The sequence below is a fragment of the Octopus bimaculoides genome, chromosome 2, assembly GCF_046866305.1.
Source record: "Octopus bimaculoides isolate indiv1 chromosome 2, ASM4686630v1, whole genome shotgun sequence".
In the NCBI taxonomy this organism is placed as follows: Eukaryota; Metazoa; Mollusca; class Cephalopoda; order Octopoda; family Octopodidae; genus Octopus; species Octopus bimaculoides.
Genome location: NC_142929.1, coordinates 45376672 through 45392724, shown reverse-complemented (window position 1 = coordinate 45392724; position 16053 = coordinate 45376672). Strand labels below are relative to the sequence as shown.

At 37.5% G+C, this 16053-nt stretch overlaps 1 protein-coding gene across 5 annotated transcripts in view; it reads right to left on the bottom strand.

Moving 5' to 3' along the window:
- Nucleotides 1-6085, bottom strand: part of LOC106879467 (inward rectifier potassium channel 2) — a 63920-nt gene extending 57835 nt beyond the window's left edge. For 3 of the 5 annotated variants that reach the window (XM_014929073.3, XM_014929083.3, XM_014929093.3), the window contains exon 1: nucleotides 3614-4211. The gene's annotated coding sequence lies outside the window, so the exon portion shown is untranslated. Of the gene's footprint in view, nucleotides 1-3613; nucleotides 4296-6064 lie in introns of those variants that run through there. The other 2 variants (XM_089344752.1, XM_014929107.3) reach the window with 2 other exon arrangements.
- Between the last annotated feature and the right edge of the window lie 9968 nt (nucleotides 6086-16053).

Genomic DNA, 16053 nt, shown 5'->3' with positions numbered 1-16053 from the left:
TCTCCCAAGACAACGAAAAAAAGGTCTGTACAAAATCTAATAGTTTTAAGTGGTTACTTGAAGCAGAAGAGTACTGACATAAACGCATTACTTTGGACTTTCATCCATCGAATCAACGTGGGAGCCTCTGTGAGATTGACTCACTAGGAATAGTAGCCAAATTACACCACATTATTATTTTAAATATGAAAGAATACATTTTATAGTGAATAACTTTGATCACATGTCATACATGAGTCATCGTGGGGGGCCTCTTGCAAGTGCTCAACTTGCTAAGCATAGCATCTAGATCACTCTCAAAATGCACCGCATCCTCTTAAATAAATGAGATAATGGACAACCCATAATGCGGTTTTTTCAGTTGCATGAACTAAAAGTCCGAGGTGTGGTGGGATAAACTACCTGCATCAACTTACTATAAAAGCAGGTAGTAATTTTACTTTGTACTTATTCTTAATGCAAGTTTTGAAGAGTGCAGTTCAATTTTAGCAGCTATTTTTTCAAAGCTATAATAGAAGTGACAAAGGAGCATTTCGACATATTTTGCTTTATGAATTTAATAAAGGCAACAACGCAACGGAAAGTTCGAGGAATAGTAATGCAGTATGGGGGATCGGACAATAAGCGTAAGTCAGTGTCAACCGTGGTTCTAGAAATTCCAAGCCGGAAACTACAGTCTAGAAGACGAGCCTCGCCTTGGAAGATTGTAGAGCTCGACGATGCCGTCCTGTAAATCCTGGTAGAGCAAAATCCCATCGTAACCGTTGAGGAACTAGCAGAGAAGCTGGGATTTTGTCATTCAACCATTCATCAACACCTGCGTGCCATCAGAGAAATCAGCAAATTGGGTCAATGGGTTCTTTACAAACTTTCCGAGTCTAATCGCACGCAGAGAGTGAATGAGTGTTCTTTGCAGTCACGTTTCCGGCTTGGAATTTCTAGAACCACCGTTCTTACGCTTATTGTCCGATCCCCCATACTGCATTACTATTCCTTTGCAGTCACGTTTCACGAATGAACCGTTTTTGGACCTAATAGTGATAATAAAAATGTCAAGCGCTAAAGACAATGAGTAAGGAAAGGAGAAATACCGGCACCCCAGGCTAAAGAAAGTCTTCACCCACATAAGGTGTTGTTATCTGTTTGGTGAGATATGAAAGGTTTAGTCCACTTTGAACTTTTAAACTCAAACCAAACGATAACAAAAGAGATCTACTGCGAGCTGCTTGAGCGGCTTAAGTCAGCGCTTGAAGAAAAACGACCATCCTTGGTTTCAAGACGAAAGGTGTTCTTCTATCAGGATAATGCTCGACCACATACAGCGAAGATGACATTCCACAGGCTGGAGCAGTTTGAATGGGAAACGATGCCCCACTCACCTATTCGCCGGACATTTCCCCATTTGATTCTCATTTATTCCGCAGTCTTCAAAATCATTTGGACGGAAAAAAAATATGAATTCTGTAGACGAGGTCAGAACAGTACTGGAGGAGTATTTTTCGTCACGGAAAGTGAATTTTGGAATAGGGGCCTTGCAATTCTACTAGACAGATGGAAGAGTATTGTAGAAAATGAAGGAGAGTATATTTTAGATTAAAAAAGGACTTTGTTTATCTTAATTTTGAAAAATAAAAGAAGTATAAAAAACCGCATTATTCATGATTTTTTTTTATACCCAATACAAAGAGATGGGCTGATCTGGGGCTAAACGACAATAACGCTGCAAATTTTAAGTCTTTCATCCGAATTTAAGATCTTGTCGCGAGTCTTCTAAAATTAGAATTGCATAATAATTGACAATTCTGAAGTATAACGTACCACTTTCACTTTAGCTACTATGAGCTTGTTTGACTTTAACTCAAAGCTGTGCTACGGTCAGCTTGTTGGTCACAGAGGATATTTGATGTAACTCATATAATATTTTGTGTAGTTGTTTAAGATGAGAGGGTGTTATTAAGAGATTTTGTTGTTGCTCATTTCTGTGTTATTGTTATTAAGATTAGAGTTTGATTCAAGAGACAGCTGCTATTTCTAGCAGGGCGAGTGAAGGAAAAATAACTAATTGTGCATTTCGTATTTTTTAAGAGCAGATATATGAGAATGATTAATTTATATCTCCTATGACAAATACCCTAAACACACACCCAAGTTATTTTCTATAATACCCCACCTAACAATAATGGTATACAAATTGTATACATCACGTAAAATTCACAATATAATTTCAGATCAATACGAATGAAATATGAATGTTTATATCTTTTAATTATGTCAATGTGAGAAATGTATGTTGCTGGCGTGGGCGGGAGTTTGTCAGAGTGGTGTTGATAATGTAGGATAAATGGTAGTAGCGGTTATGATAATGTTTGTTGGTGGTGACGATGAATGATATTGTGTGTAGTGATAAATGATAATGAGTTCGTGGAAAACGTATAGAGAAATTGAACACAAACGAGTTACCGAGGCAGACGTCTACATGTAACAACCAATTTTCGTCTCAAACTCCCTCCTTTGTTCAACATTGAGACCACATGTGTTTGACATCGATATCTTACGATAAGCAGGGTTCCAAAATAAAGATAGTGACATGGAAATAGCGAGAAAAGTTGAGACAGATCACTAAAATTCAAACTAAATAAACACTGAATGTACTATGAACAAAAGACATACATGAGATGCTTAGTTAACGGGTTTTCCTATCTTCTGAAGAAATTCTATCGACTCAATTTAATTGAAGCTAAATAGTTATTAGTCTTAACAACTTCAAACTTTGTTGAATATTAAATACATATTCTTTAATTGTTGTATACTAAATATCTAACGGTATATAATAAAATCATAAATAAGTTACTGAAAGTAATGACATTATAAAAAACTAAACCAAATCACAGTAGGTAAGAATAAATGCGTATTTAATCAAAACAGACAAAATCTAAATTATTAGTTACTATCTGATTCTGTTGGGTTTTCTTTAAACGTAAATAAGCCTTCGGATATTAAAACATTATAAACAATATATAAACACTTTTGAAACTTGTTTTGGATGAAACAAAGTTAAGTTATACAAGTTCACACATAAAGCTTAATATAGTATATATACAAGAAGAAAACAAAAAAACGTTAATGTGGGAAAAATATCGCAAAAAGAAAAAAGAAAACTTATTTCAAGTATCTCCTGCTTTAAAATAATGAGTTGTGTGTCTGGATGTGTCTGGTTGAGTGTGTGTGTGTGTTTGTCTATATGGTGTATATGTAAGGAGAGAAAGAGTGAGTGAGTGAGTGTGTATGTGTGTGTGTAGTGAGGCGGTGGGGTATATGTGTGAGTAAGTGTGTAAGCGGAGCTAGAGAAACAATTTTCTACAAGAGACACAAACAGCAATATGCACAAGAAATACGATTCAAACTCACGTGGTATTAAGACATTTAATACATAATTGTACACACATATGAATGTCTGTATGTATGTATATGTACTATACACACACACACACATAATAGATGATAGAGATAAATAGAGATGTGTGTGTGTTTACAAATGTGGACTGTTTTTACATAGGAAGAAAGCAAAACAAACACAAAAAATTCAAATTAAGTTAAATAAAATGTCACTTACGTTTCAAAACAACTAAACACTTTCTTCGTTTCTCTTCGGGTGATTTAGAAAACAAAAACAAAACCAACTTTTATAACTCAATAAACTTCGAGTACCGTTAGCGTAAATGATTACAACATAATAAACTTCACGCTTCAGTGTTTGAACAAATGTATGTTTTTATTGTTGTGTGTGTCTGTGCGTGCGTGTGCACAGTTGTGTTTCTATTAGCAATTTAATATAGGCTAGCTGTGTCGACGTGTGCATTGGGGTTAAACTTATTCAGTTGCCGAATTGTCGTTGTGACGGTGTTGGGAAAAAGAAAAAAAAATTAAATGTGTCACCAGCGCATTGAAATATAGACGCTTTATCACATTTTGGTTTTGTTTAGACAAGTAAACTTCGAAAAAGAAAAGTACAACTGTATGTTAGAGGAGTTCCTCTCTTTCTCCCTTTATCTTTTAAAATCTTTTTTATTCTTTTTAATTAGCTATACACGCATTCTGTAGTCACACGCACAGCAATTGGTACACAGCTAATATAAATCTGTATCGTGTCCGTTTAATTTATACGGTATATGTAAACACAACCACACACAACATTTACATATTGTATTTATGAATTAAAGTTTATCTATACACACACAATGTACATGAGCGGGTTCGGATTAAGCATTTTAGCAAAATAAACACGTGCTTAAGGCGCGCAGGAAAGGGGATACCACAGTTTTTACTATATTCAGATTTATCAAGGGGGCAAATACTGATGCTGAATTAGGGTCTCCGCCCAAGAAAAGTTTAAAAAATTTATACTCTTTCGTGCTGCCCTACTTATAAGTAAATATTTTGCTAATAACTTTTCTTTCTAAATTTGGCACAAGGCCAGCAATTTCGAGGATATGTATGTGTAGGGAGGGGGGTGAGAGTAAGTCGATTACCTCGCCTTTATTACTTGACTGGTTCTTTATTTTATTGACCCTTGTAAGGATTGACAGGTAGTGTTGATCTTGGTGGAATTTGAACTCAGGACGTCAAGTGTGGAAAGAAATGCTGCTAAGCTTTTTGTCCAACGCGCTAACGATTCTGCCACCTCGCCACCTTAAATAATTTACTAATATTGGTTTCAAATTTTGGCACAAGGCCAGCGATTTCAGAGGAAGGGGTGAGTCAATTATATCAACTCCAGTACTCAACTGGAACTGGTACTTATTTTATCGACCTTGAAAGGATGAAAGGCAGAGACGACCTTGGCAGAATTTGAACTCAGAACGTAAAAACGGACGAACTGCCGCAGAGCATTTTGCATAATTTACTAATATTGGTTTCAAATTTTGGCACAAGGCCAGGAATTTCGGGGAAGGGCTAAGTCAATTCGATCGATCTCAGTGCTCAACTGGTATTTATTTTATCGACCCTGAAAGGATGAAAGGCAAGGTCGAACTCGGTGGAATTTGAACTCAGAACGTAAAGACGGACGAAATAAGCATTTATTCAGCGTGATAACGATTTTCCAGCACGTCGCCTTTGATAATTTACTGATATTGCTTTTAAACTTTGGCACACGGCCAACATTTTCGAGAGAGGGTGGGGTAAGTCAATTATATCGGCCCCAGTGTTCAACTGGGTACTTATTTTATCAACCCCGAAAGGATTAAAGGCAAAGTCGACTTCGGCGGAGTTTGAATTCAGAATGTAAAGACGGACGGAATACCGCGAAGCATTTGCACGGCGTGCTAAAGGTTCTGCCAACTCGCCGCCTTTCACCATCATCAATAAAATAAATATGCCAATTTATTGTTTTTGTACGTACGTACACCTGTGGTGTATGTCACACTTACCTCAAAGGAAGAAGTGAGTGGCAAAGTGGGAGAGAGGAAGAGAGAGAGACAGTGAGTGGTGACGTCGTTCGTTTTGTGTTTTTAAATGTTTATCACATCGCAAGAAAAGTAGATACATAGATCGAAAGAAAAGTTGATACATAGCTACACACATTGTTAAATTAAAAGCAGGAGAAAGGAGGTACACAGAGTAATTGAGAGAAAAGGAGAGAAAGCGAGAGAGACAGTAGGTACATAGGTCGAAAGAAAAGTTGATACACAGATACAAAGACACATTGTTAAATCAAAGACAAATAACTACAGCAAATATTGGATGTCACTTTTACTTTTTATTACCACATAAGGATAAAATTAACCCGCAAGCAGCTGAATACTCCACAGACAAGCATACCATTAACGTAGTTCTCAGAGAGATTCAGCCACACACAGAATATGACAAGGCTGGCCCCTTTCAAATGCTTACATATTATGGAACAATGAAATTAAACAATGATGATGGGACGGCCACCCCAGCTCCACCCCGGGGCGGCCGCGTTATTTCAATCATTTAAACAGTTCTCAATAATTCCTTTCACAGTCTTCGATAGTTCTTTTCAAAATTATCTCAATAATTTATCCAAAATAAAACTACTCACCATTTTATATAATCTTTTATTTCCTCGTAGTTCACCACTGGAGCGCTGGGTTCGAAATTCACCTCGGGCCCCAGTTGGTTTATATCTATCGGGAAAGCCTCTTTTAATTTTTTATACTTTTCTTTTTCTATTAAAATCCATCTCGTCTCCTTATCGCAACCGTCCGAGAGGTCCACTTTGACAATGTCTTTTATTTTGGATATCTTCTTTTCTATTTTTTGTGTATATCGATATGACATCAAATATATGCCGTTCCTATGTATCTCCTGCGTCTGTATGTCCGTTATTTTTTGTTTTTGTGATTCTGTACTACCATGTGTTTGTTCTTCTATATTTCTTTGTGACTGTATATCTGTGTGTTTATCTGTCTGTGGGTCTGCATGTTTGTGTGACTGTAAGTCTGCCTGTTGTGTTTGTCTATCTCTGTTTTCAGGTTCTGTGCTTTTAGGTTTCTGCAATTCTGCGTTATCTTCTACGCTTCCGAGTGTATGTATGTGTGTATTTATGCATCTGTATATCTGTCTGTCTGTGCGATTGTGAGACTGTATGGTTCTGTGTTAATGTTCTGCTATTATCCTCTTTCCTCAGTGATCCCACTTGATCCTGTGATTTGTATTTTTTCCCTTGTTCGACTTTCGGCGATGAGCTCCTACTTTCTCTCTTCCTTGATTTAGCTTCCTCAAAATCAGCTCTCTGCTCCTCTTCCTGTGACTGTTTCCTCTCTATCACGCCTTCTTGCGTTTCCATTTCTTTGTTTTCCATTATTTCTGGGCACCTTCTTCTAATGTGACCTCTTTTGCCACATTCGTAGCACTTTGGAGGTCTCCCCCTCCAACATTATGTCCAGTTTGACCTCGTTAGGCAGTTCCAGTGTCTCCGGTATGTCACTGTAAACTTTCTGACTTGCCATAAAAAGCACCTCCAATCCATACCCCCAACAATTTATTTGTTGGGTTCTGCTTATCATAATTATCCTTACATCTTCTCCTTCTCTTTCAGAAAAAAACTACTGCTATTACCCATTCCAACTCTATTTTCGGCGGGATCCTACCCAGTCTAATCCACGTTGGACGTCTACCCAACTTATTGAGAAAGAGCATCCAATTTCCTTTAGTTAACGTCTTATTGGCGCATTTCTTTGCTGCCTCCTCCGATACAAATGTGATCTCTACAGACGCGTATGTCTTGCCTCTTGTAAAAAAAACAACACATCTTCTTGCAATTCCTTCAAACACTCCTCCATCTCCTCCTTCGTTGCAATCTCTATTCTATTATTCCTTGAAAATGATTTATACTCCACGACTCCAATTTCCATCTTCGTCCTCTCCTCCTCTGATGGGATCAACTTTATCATTTATCTTTATCATTTGTTTATATTTTCCAACCTTCTCAGCCATGTCTTCATTCCAATGTATTTCATATTGCTTCAGCCTGGGACGACGGAAGCTCGGCTCCCCGTCGCTGCTGCATACGTCTTCAGTTTCTCCATCTCAGCAACGCCCACCAAACAATAGTGGCGTTATACTAAAAAAAATAGCAGCGAGTAATAACACGTCCGACCAGTAAACTCACGGAGACGAAATACCGCTAAGCATTTCGCTCGCCGTGCTAACGTTTCTGCCATCTTGCCGCCAGTAATTTACTAATATTGTCTACTGCGACTAGGCAGTGAGCTGGCAGAATCGTTACCGCGCCGGATGTTTATATATACAGGGTATTTTTAAAAAATTGATATCCTTTGAGATATAAATATTACAGAAACTACATAGCCAAAGCAAATGAAACTAAACAGGCTTAATGTTGAACAACATAAAATTTATTCCTCTAAATTTGAATGAGAAATTCAAAGGTATGTGGTTTCCATGAACGATTTCACAAATGTTCAATATGTGCACCTGCATGCTCAACTGTGGCATGGGGATTTCTTTCGCCTCAAATGCGGACATTATGCTTATTGACTTTGCCATTCGTATGAAATGTGGCCTCATCACTGAAAACAAGACGTTCTTTGAACTCGGTTTCGGCACGTTTCTCTTGCATATCAACACGGAATTATTTACGCTGTCGCTTGTCATCTGCCGTTATGGCCTAAGCGAGCTGCAGCTTGTAGGGTTTCATTAGCAAGCGTTTCTTCAGGACGCACCACACTGTAGTTGGAGGAATCTGGGTTTCCAGACTTATTCTTCTTATGGACTTCTTGGGGCTTCGCAAGAGTTTTAGCAAACCCGCTCGACCGTCTCTTCCGATACTAGCGGTCGTCCAGATCCTTTTGCCTTGCACCGACAGCCTTCCGCTTTGAATTTTTTGTGCCATGTCCAAATCTTCATTGCCGTTGGTGACTTTTTAGAGAACTCTCTCACAAATGCACGCTGCATATCAAACATTAGACAAAAAATTTTGACCTGTTTCTGCACATGCTGTTAAAATTTGAAGTCATTTGAACAAGAACTGGCAAAATTATTAAATTGCGAAATTACATTAAATTTTTTGAAACATCCTGTACATATGAATACAACGTCACACATATACAAACACGTACACGCACATACATACCTGTTCATTATATATATATATATATATATATATATATATATATATAAGTCACTGCTGCTGCCAACAAGAGTTATTATTACGTAAGACCATTCACTAGATGGCAACTAGTGGAATCCAGGCCTTCCAGTTCCAACCTTAGATATTTAAAGATATTCACTATCAAAACCTTAGGAAAATGTGATATCTCCAGTATCCAAAGCATGCTGATGAGAATTCAGTGCAGATAGATAGGACATGTTCAAATGAAAAATGACCGCATTCCAAAAATTCTTCTGTATGACCAACAAGTGGATGGATTTCGCGGCAAAGTAACGCCTATCCTTAGGTGTAAGGATAAGTTGAAGCAATCACTAAAATCTCTACAGCTTAACTTGATATCTTGGGGAAGTCATTGCCCACATCGATCTGCATGGTGTAAAATATATCATGAAGCATCCAAATAATTTGAGATGAAGAAAAAGGACAATAGAAGAACTATATCCTGCAACTAACATACATTTGCCCAATTACAGGTAAAATCAAAATCACTAATGTCTCCATTGCGACTTCATAACAAAATCAGTACCTGGACTCAAATTACATTCACGTACGTATCCATCGTAAATAGATGTAGCTTCTTAATGTTTTTTTTTTCTATTACTGTCTTTTACTTTAAGCCCTCTCCTTCAAGCACTCACAGGGCGAAAGCGATGGGAGCAACCATCATATATATATATATATATATATATATATATATAACAACCTTGAAAACAGTTTCTGTCCCGTCAACCAAATTCACTCATAAGGTATTAGTTGGGTTACAGTAGAAGACAATTAGCCAAGATGCCATGCAGTGAGACTGAACCCAAAACCGCATGGTTGCAAAAGCGAGCTTCTTAACCATAAAACCACGCCTGCGCCTGTTAGATTTTACTTCCTCCCTTTTTTTTTTAATCAGGTTATGATTAATGCAGTGGAGGATGCTGACCTGGGAAGATGGCCTGGAAGAAAACAGAGTTTTTTAATCAGTTATTTTGCATTCTGCACTTTTGTTTTCATATCATGTAACTTAGATTATAGAATGTTTGAGTGGTTTTTGTTGTTGGGTTGTGCTAAGGGCATCAGTTGGCCTTAATCCGGCCAAGCATGCATGTATGTATGTATGTATATACATACATACATATGTATGTGCATACATACATACATATGTATGTATGCATGTGTGAATGTATGTATGTATCATTGCATAAATATGTAAATATATAAGTATACAGACTATACATATTGTGAACGTATAGGTGGTTACACGCGCACGTACACACACACACACACATACACACACACACACACACACAGCGTTTTTCCAACTTTTTTTTTTGTTTACTGCAACCCACAGCAAGAAGCACATTTTGCATTGCGACCCATGCCTTGGACAAGACTTTGAAGTTATTTTGACTGTGATAACATCCTATTTGTATCTGTATAATAAATTCATAGTAATGTGTATTATTATGTCTTGATTGGTAAAGCCTGCCTTGTCTTGGGAGAAATCGGTAAAACTAGCGATGATTTATGAGTGCTGTGCAATATTTAGAGTTGTTTATATTCTGCACTTTGCACCCACTTGCATTTTTTTTCTTTCCTTCTTTTCTTTTTTTTTTGTCGCGATCCATTTTATTTATCTCGCGACCGATTGAAGGGTCGGAACCCACAGTTTGAAAAAAACGCTGCACTAGTGCATACATACATATACAGATACATATGTGTGCGTATGTATGTATACACACACATACACACTCACATACTCAAACACATATATATACACACACATGTATGTTTTATGTATAGATACATATATGTAATGCTCATATCATATCATCATCATCATCAATTATTTCGGGTTTTTGTCATTTACTCTGAACTAACGTCCCGAGATCCGTCACTGCACTACCTCAGACATCTCTCCTGCATACATAATCAGTTGATGTTTTTTTTATGCCCAGTTAACTCTCACAGGTCAGGATCACTAAGCTTTATCAAGAGAGTAACTGGAACACGTTCATAGGGGTGACGTCAATGGTTTGTGCAGGCAGAGAGAGACAGAGAAGAAAAAAAAGCTCTCACATTTTCTTATCTTTTAATCACAAGAGAAAATAGTAACCATCAGGAGCGTTGTAAGAGTGTGTACCGCCAGGGTACACAAGTCTCAGAGCATTTGCAAAGGACATGGCCAATGCACCTTCCTCCAGACTCAACAAGTAAAAATAAAAGTCATCATAGTTTTGCACCAATCACAGCTAGGTTGAAGCTAAACAGCAAAGCTTTGACAGCAACCAGCATGTCTTTACTTCACCGTATTTCTCGTTTAACTTTTGATACTCAATACATTAAATACATTAGTACTAACTTAACTATTGTCTTTCATATGTATGGCGTCACTGAGTAATTAACTTTAGTGAGTTATTTTTTAAAAAAATGCTCACATTTTCATTTCTATTTGTGTACAATATTGTACATCTACTCAATGATTCTCCCATTACCGAAGAGAGTACAGTAGTGCCGCCTAAGCTTCAATGATGACATTACTAAAACTGAAACACGTTCGCAGTTGTCTCCCATATTTGCGGAAATGCTTAAGATAATAATAGTCATTGAGCTAAAACTGTCTTTCCCTTCATTGCATTGCTATTTCTAATTAGACTTTTGATACTCACTATACATATATGTTAACATTTTTCATGCTGTTGGCATCGCTTAGTAAGTAAACTTATTTGTTGTTGTTATTATTTGTAATATGAGATACGTACCCTTTTGCTTTCAGCATATCAACACCTCGTCACTTTTGATGAACCTAATGCCTTCTTTGCCCTCAATTTGGTAATAGCCCAACTAAGCATACTGAAAATAGACTGCCTCTGCGATAATTAGCTTCTCTGTTGGTTCCATTTGGAGAGGTTCCTCGCATTCCTATTCATATTCTTCTTTCAACAACCCGAACGGTAGTACTTCAATGCCTTTTTTGTTTCATTATTACCAAAAGTAAGTTCACAAACATAGTTTTAGATATACTTTTTCACAGCGGCATCTTGATTCAAACAAACGTACTATCTTGTAATTCAGATGACTCCACGACTTTCATCTTTATATCACAGATCAATAATAAACCTCCAAATCTCAGCGTCTCTCCTTGTTACATACGCCTGATGTCTTGCAGTTTCTCCCACATTCAAGATATTGCACCCTGCTATCCATTTTATAACTGTAGTCTGTTTCATACGTAAATTAGCTGCTGCAGGAGATTTTTTTTCTTTTAATTTCGGTATAGGCGCAGGCGTGGCTGTGTGGTAAGAGCTTCCTTCCTAACCTCATGATTTCGTGTTCAGTCCCGCCGTATGGCACCTTGAGCAAGTATCTTCTACAATAATCTCGGGTCAACCAAAGCCTTGTGAGTGAATTTGGTAGGCGGAAACTGAAAGAAGACCGTGGTATATCTATCTATATGTGTGTGTGTGTGTGAGGTGTGTGAGTGTGTGTGTGTCTGTGAGGTGTGTGTGTGTGTGTGTGTGTGTGTGTGTGTGTGTGTGTGTGTGTGTGTGTGTGTGTGTGTGTTTGTCCCTTCACTACTGCTTGACTACCTGTGTTGATGTGTTTACGTCCCCATAACTTAGAGGTTCGCAAAAAAAAAAACCCCGATAGAAAAGTACTAGCCTTTAAAAAAAATAATACTTGGGTCGATTCATACGACTAAAAAATTCTTCAAGGTGGTGCCCCATCATGGCCGTAATCTAATGACTGAAACAAGTAAAAGATGAAAGATAAATACCATCACTGCCACAGTACTCGATCTCTTCCTTTTTATTGTAATAGACGTCTCCCTTCATTTGAAGCATCCGTCTGCCATTAATGACTACGGATGAAGATCCTAGTTGAACTGCATTATCTGTGGCTAAACAGTCCGATGCCTAATAACAGTATCTGTTACACAAGCAGCACTTCTGGGCTTTCCCATCGCTGTTTTAGTTATAGCGATGGTTTATAACCGGTAACTGTTGCTCCCCACATTGTGTCGAGACCGAATAAATAGGGAGAGGGGGTATTGTCCGCTTCTATCTCTCCAGCCTAATGCTGCTAGAAAGCTTGTCCTAACTGAATGATCTTTCAGCTTTTATAAATTCCTTCTTCTACTTATTTTCAATATCCTCAATTCAAAGTCACAAAGTAAGGTCATAGAATAGTCCGTTCTGTTTAATTCCCACGAAGAGTTAGTGAGCTGACGTTTCAAGCCATGCACTCCGACTGAGAGCAGACAGAGAGAGGGGGAGGGGAGGAGGAGAATTGCATGTCTATCAAATAGAGCATACATTACATTTCAAAAATGAAAAAATTCTTGTAATATACTATTAATGAAATAATCACACACGCACACACACACACACACACACACACACACACACACACACACACACACACACACACACACACACACACACACACACACACACACACACACTCTTAAACATACACATATATTTGTATATATCTACATATATACACATACATATATGATATATATTATTTATATATACACATATACTTGTGTGTGTGTGTGTATGTATACAGCTTAGCTCTAAGTTAATATGGACTAAAATTACTTACAACCTACTAATTGCCCAAGAGAGAGAGAGAGAGAGAGAGAGGAAGAGAGAGAACGAGAGAAAGGGGGAGAGAGGAAGAGAGAGAAAGTGTAATCTTTGACAAAACCAGACACCAAACAGATTGATATCATTTTTTTCTAGGGTGACATAATTCCTCTAGTGAACCCACTTCCGTTTCCTTTACATAGCGAAGCTGAATCGTGGTTTTATTAAAAACTAATACCTCACATATACATTAATTCCCTAACTGTGTTGTGTACAACATGTGTGTGTGAGAGTGCACGCTCGCGTGCATATATATATATATATATATTATTTATACATACATATACTCACATGCCATGATTGACCGTTGGCCCCTAAAGCTTTTTTTATTCTCTCTCTGTTTATTTCCTCGAGTTCCTTTCTGCTGAAGAGCATAGGCTCGAAATGTAAAAGACTTTCTCACCTTCTCGAGCGTTTAACTAATACACCTGTCTTCGTCTTCTATTTTTCTGTAAATTCTAACTATATATATATATATATATATATATGTATATATATATATGTATGTATGTATGTATGTATATATATCTTTTACTCTCTTATTTGTTTCAGTCATTAGACTGTGACCATGCTGGAGTACCGCCTTTAGTCGAGCAAATCGACCCCAGGACTTATTCTTTGTAAGCCTAGTAGTTATTCTATCGGTCTCTTTTGCCGAACTGCTAAGTTACGGGGACGTAAACACACCAGTATCGGTTATCAAGCAATGTTGGGGGGACAAACACAGACACACGAACACACACATATATATGCATATATACGACGGGCTTCTTTCAGTTTCCCTCTCCAAATCCACTCACAAGGCTTTGGTCGGCCCGAGACTATAGTAGAAGACACTTGCCCAAGGTGCCACGCAGTGGGACTGAACCCGGAACCATGTGTTTGGTAAGCAAAAAAATTAAGAAAATTAAACGCCTAAATTACAATACCGATATATATAGAAATGCTAAACCTAAGGAAATTCTCAACGACTATATTATAAACACATCAAATCTTACAACCTATCTATATAAACATTACGGGCTCTTACGCAAATTGTTAGAAAGGATCACAAAAGTACAGCTCCCAAAATTACTGCAGAGCTTAATGACCACCTCGAGAATCCAATTTCCACAAAGACTGTTCACCGGGAGCTGCTCAAAGCCGGATTTCACGGGAGGGCTGCTATCAGAAAACCACTACTTTCAAAAACAAACGTTGCAAAGCATTTAGAGTGGAGTAAAAACCTACAGAATTGGTCCCTAGAGCAGTGGAAGAATCTTATTTTCTCGGACGAGTCATCCTTTACCTTATTTCCGACCACCGGCCAAGTATACGTGTGGAGACAGCCAAAAGAAGCATTTGACTCAGACTGCCTTCTTCCAACTCTTAAACATGGATGAGGATCTGTAATGATCTGGGCCCAGAACTTATTAGGACAAGATTAAATTCTACAAATTTTTCACTTCATTGAACAATGATTAAAGATTTCTAACATAGACAGAAGCCTCAAATTTTGGATAAAGATATAAATAGTCAATAATTAAATCGATTTCAATCTGTTATTTTACTTTATCAGTTCCGGAAGGAGGAAAAGCAAAGTTGATCTCGGCGGTATTTAAACTCAGAAACTAATAATGATTTCACATTTTGGCACAAGGCTAGCAATCTCAGGGAAGAGTTCGAGTCGATTATATCGTCCCCAGTGCTCATCTGCTATGCTACTTAACTTATCGACTCCAAAAGGGGATGAAAAACAAAGTCAACCTCGGCGGAATTTGAACTTAGAACGTACCAACGGGCGAAATACCGCTAAACAGTTCATCCAGCGCGCTAACGATGCTGTCAGCTCGCGACCTTACTGAGACAGTAAAATAACTAACCTAATAACGTTTACGAATTTCTCCACTGTTTTGGGGTTTAAAAACCTTATCTTTTCAATTCTTTCTGCTTTAGGCACAATGCCTGAAATTTGGGAGTGCGGGAGCTATCTCATTTGTTCAACTGGTACTTGATTTATCGACACCGAAAAGATGAAAAGCCAAGTCAAACTTGGCAGTATTTGAACTCAGAACGTAATAGCTAACCAAACACCTTATGCTGTTTTCTCTACTCTTTCCGGGTTTTAATATTAATAATCATTTAATTCTTGTTTTAGCTGTAATATAAGTGGAAAGATAATTACATCCATAAAATGAGATCAAGTATAATTTTAAATGCTGCGTAAAAATTTTTATTTAATAATTACTTACTTGAACTTAGGATTTTCCTAATAGTAACAATTAAGTTTGATCTTTCTAACTCATGATATTTGGTTTCAGATGAATCTTTTAGAGAATTACTGAATAGAAGAATAAAAAAATATTCCTTCGGATTCAAATAGAATTTAAATTTTCCTTTTATTACTACTGATAAAGTTAAACTTGTGTCTGTATGTGGCACTGACATGAATAACCAAAACATGCCCTTTGTTAATCATTTATATGGAAGGCTGTTTTCATTGACATCTTTGATATGTATATTAGACAAAAAGAAAACAAAAAAAAACTGGCATTTCGTCGGTTACGAGCGATGAAGGTTCAAATTGAACCGATCATTGGAACAGCCAACTCATGAAATTAACGTGCAAGTGTCTGAGCACTCCACAGACACGCGAAACCCTTACGTATTTCCCAGGGAGATTCAGCGTGACACAGAAGGTGACAAGGCTACTATTCATTTCTGCTAGCTGAGTGGACTGGAGCAACATGAAGTAAAGTGTCTTGCTTAAGGACACGA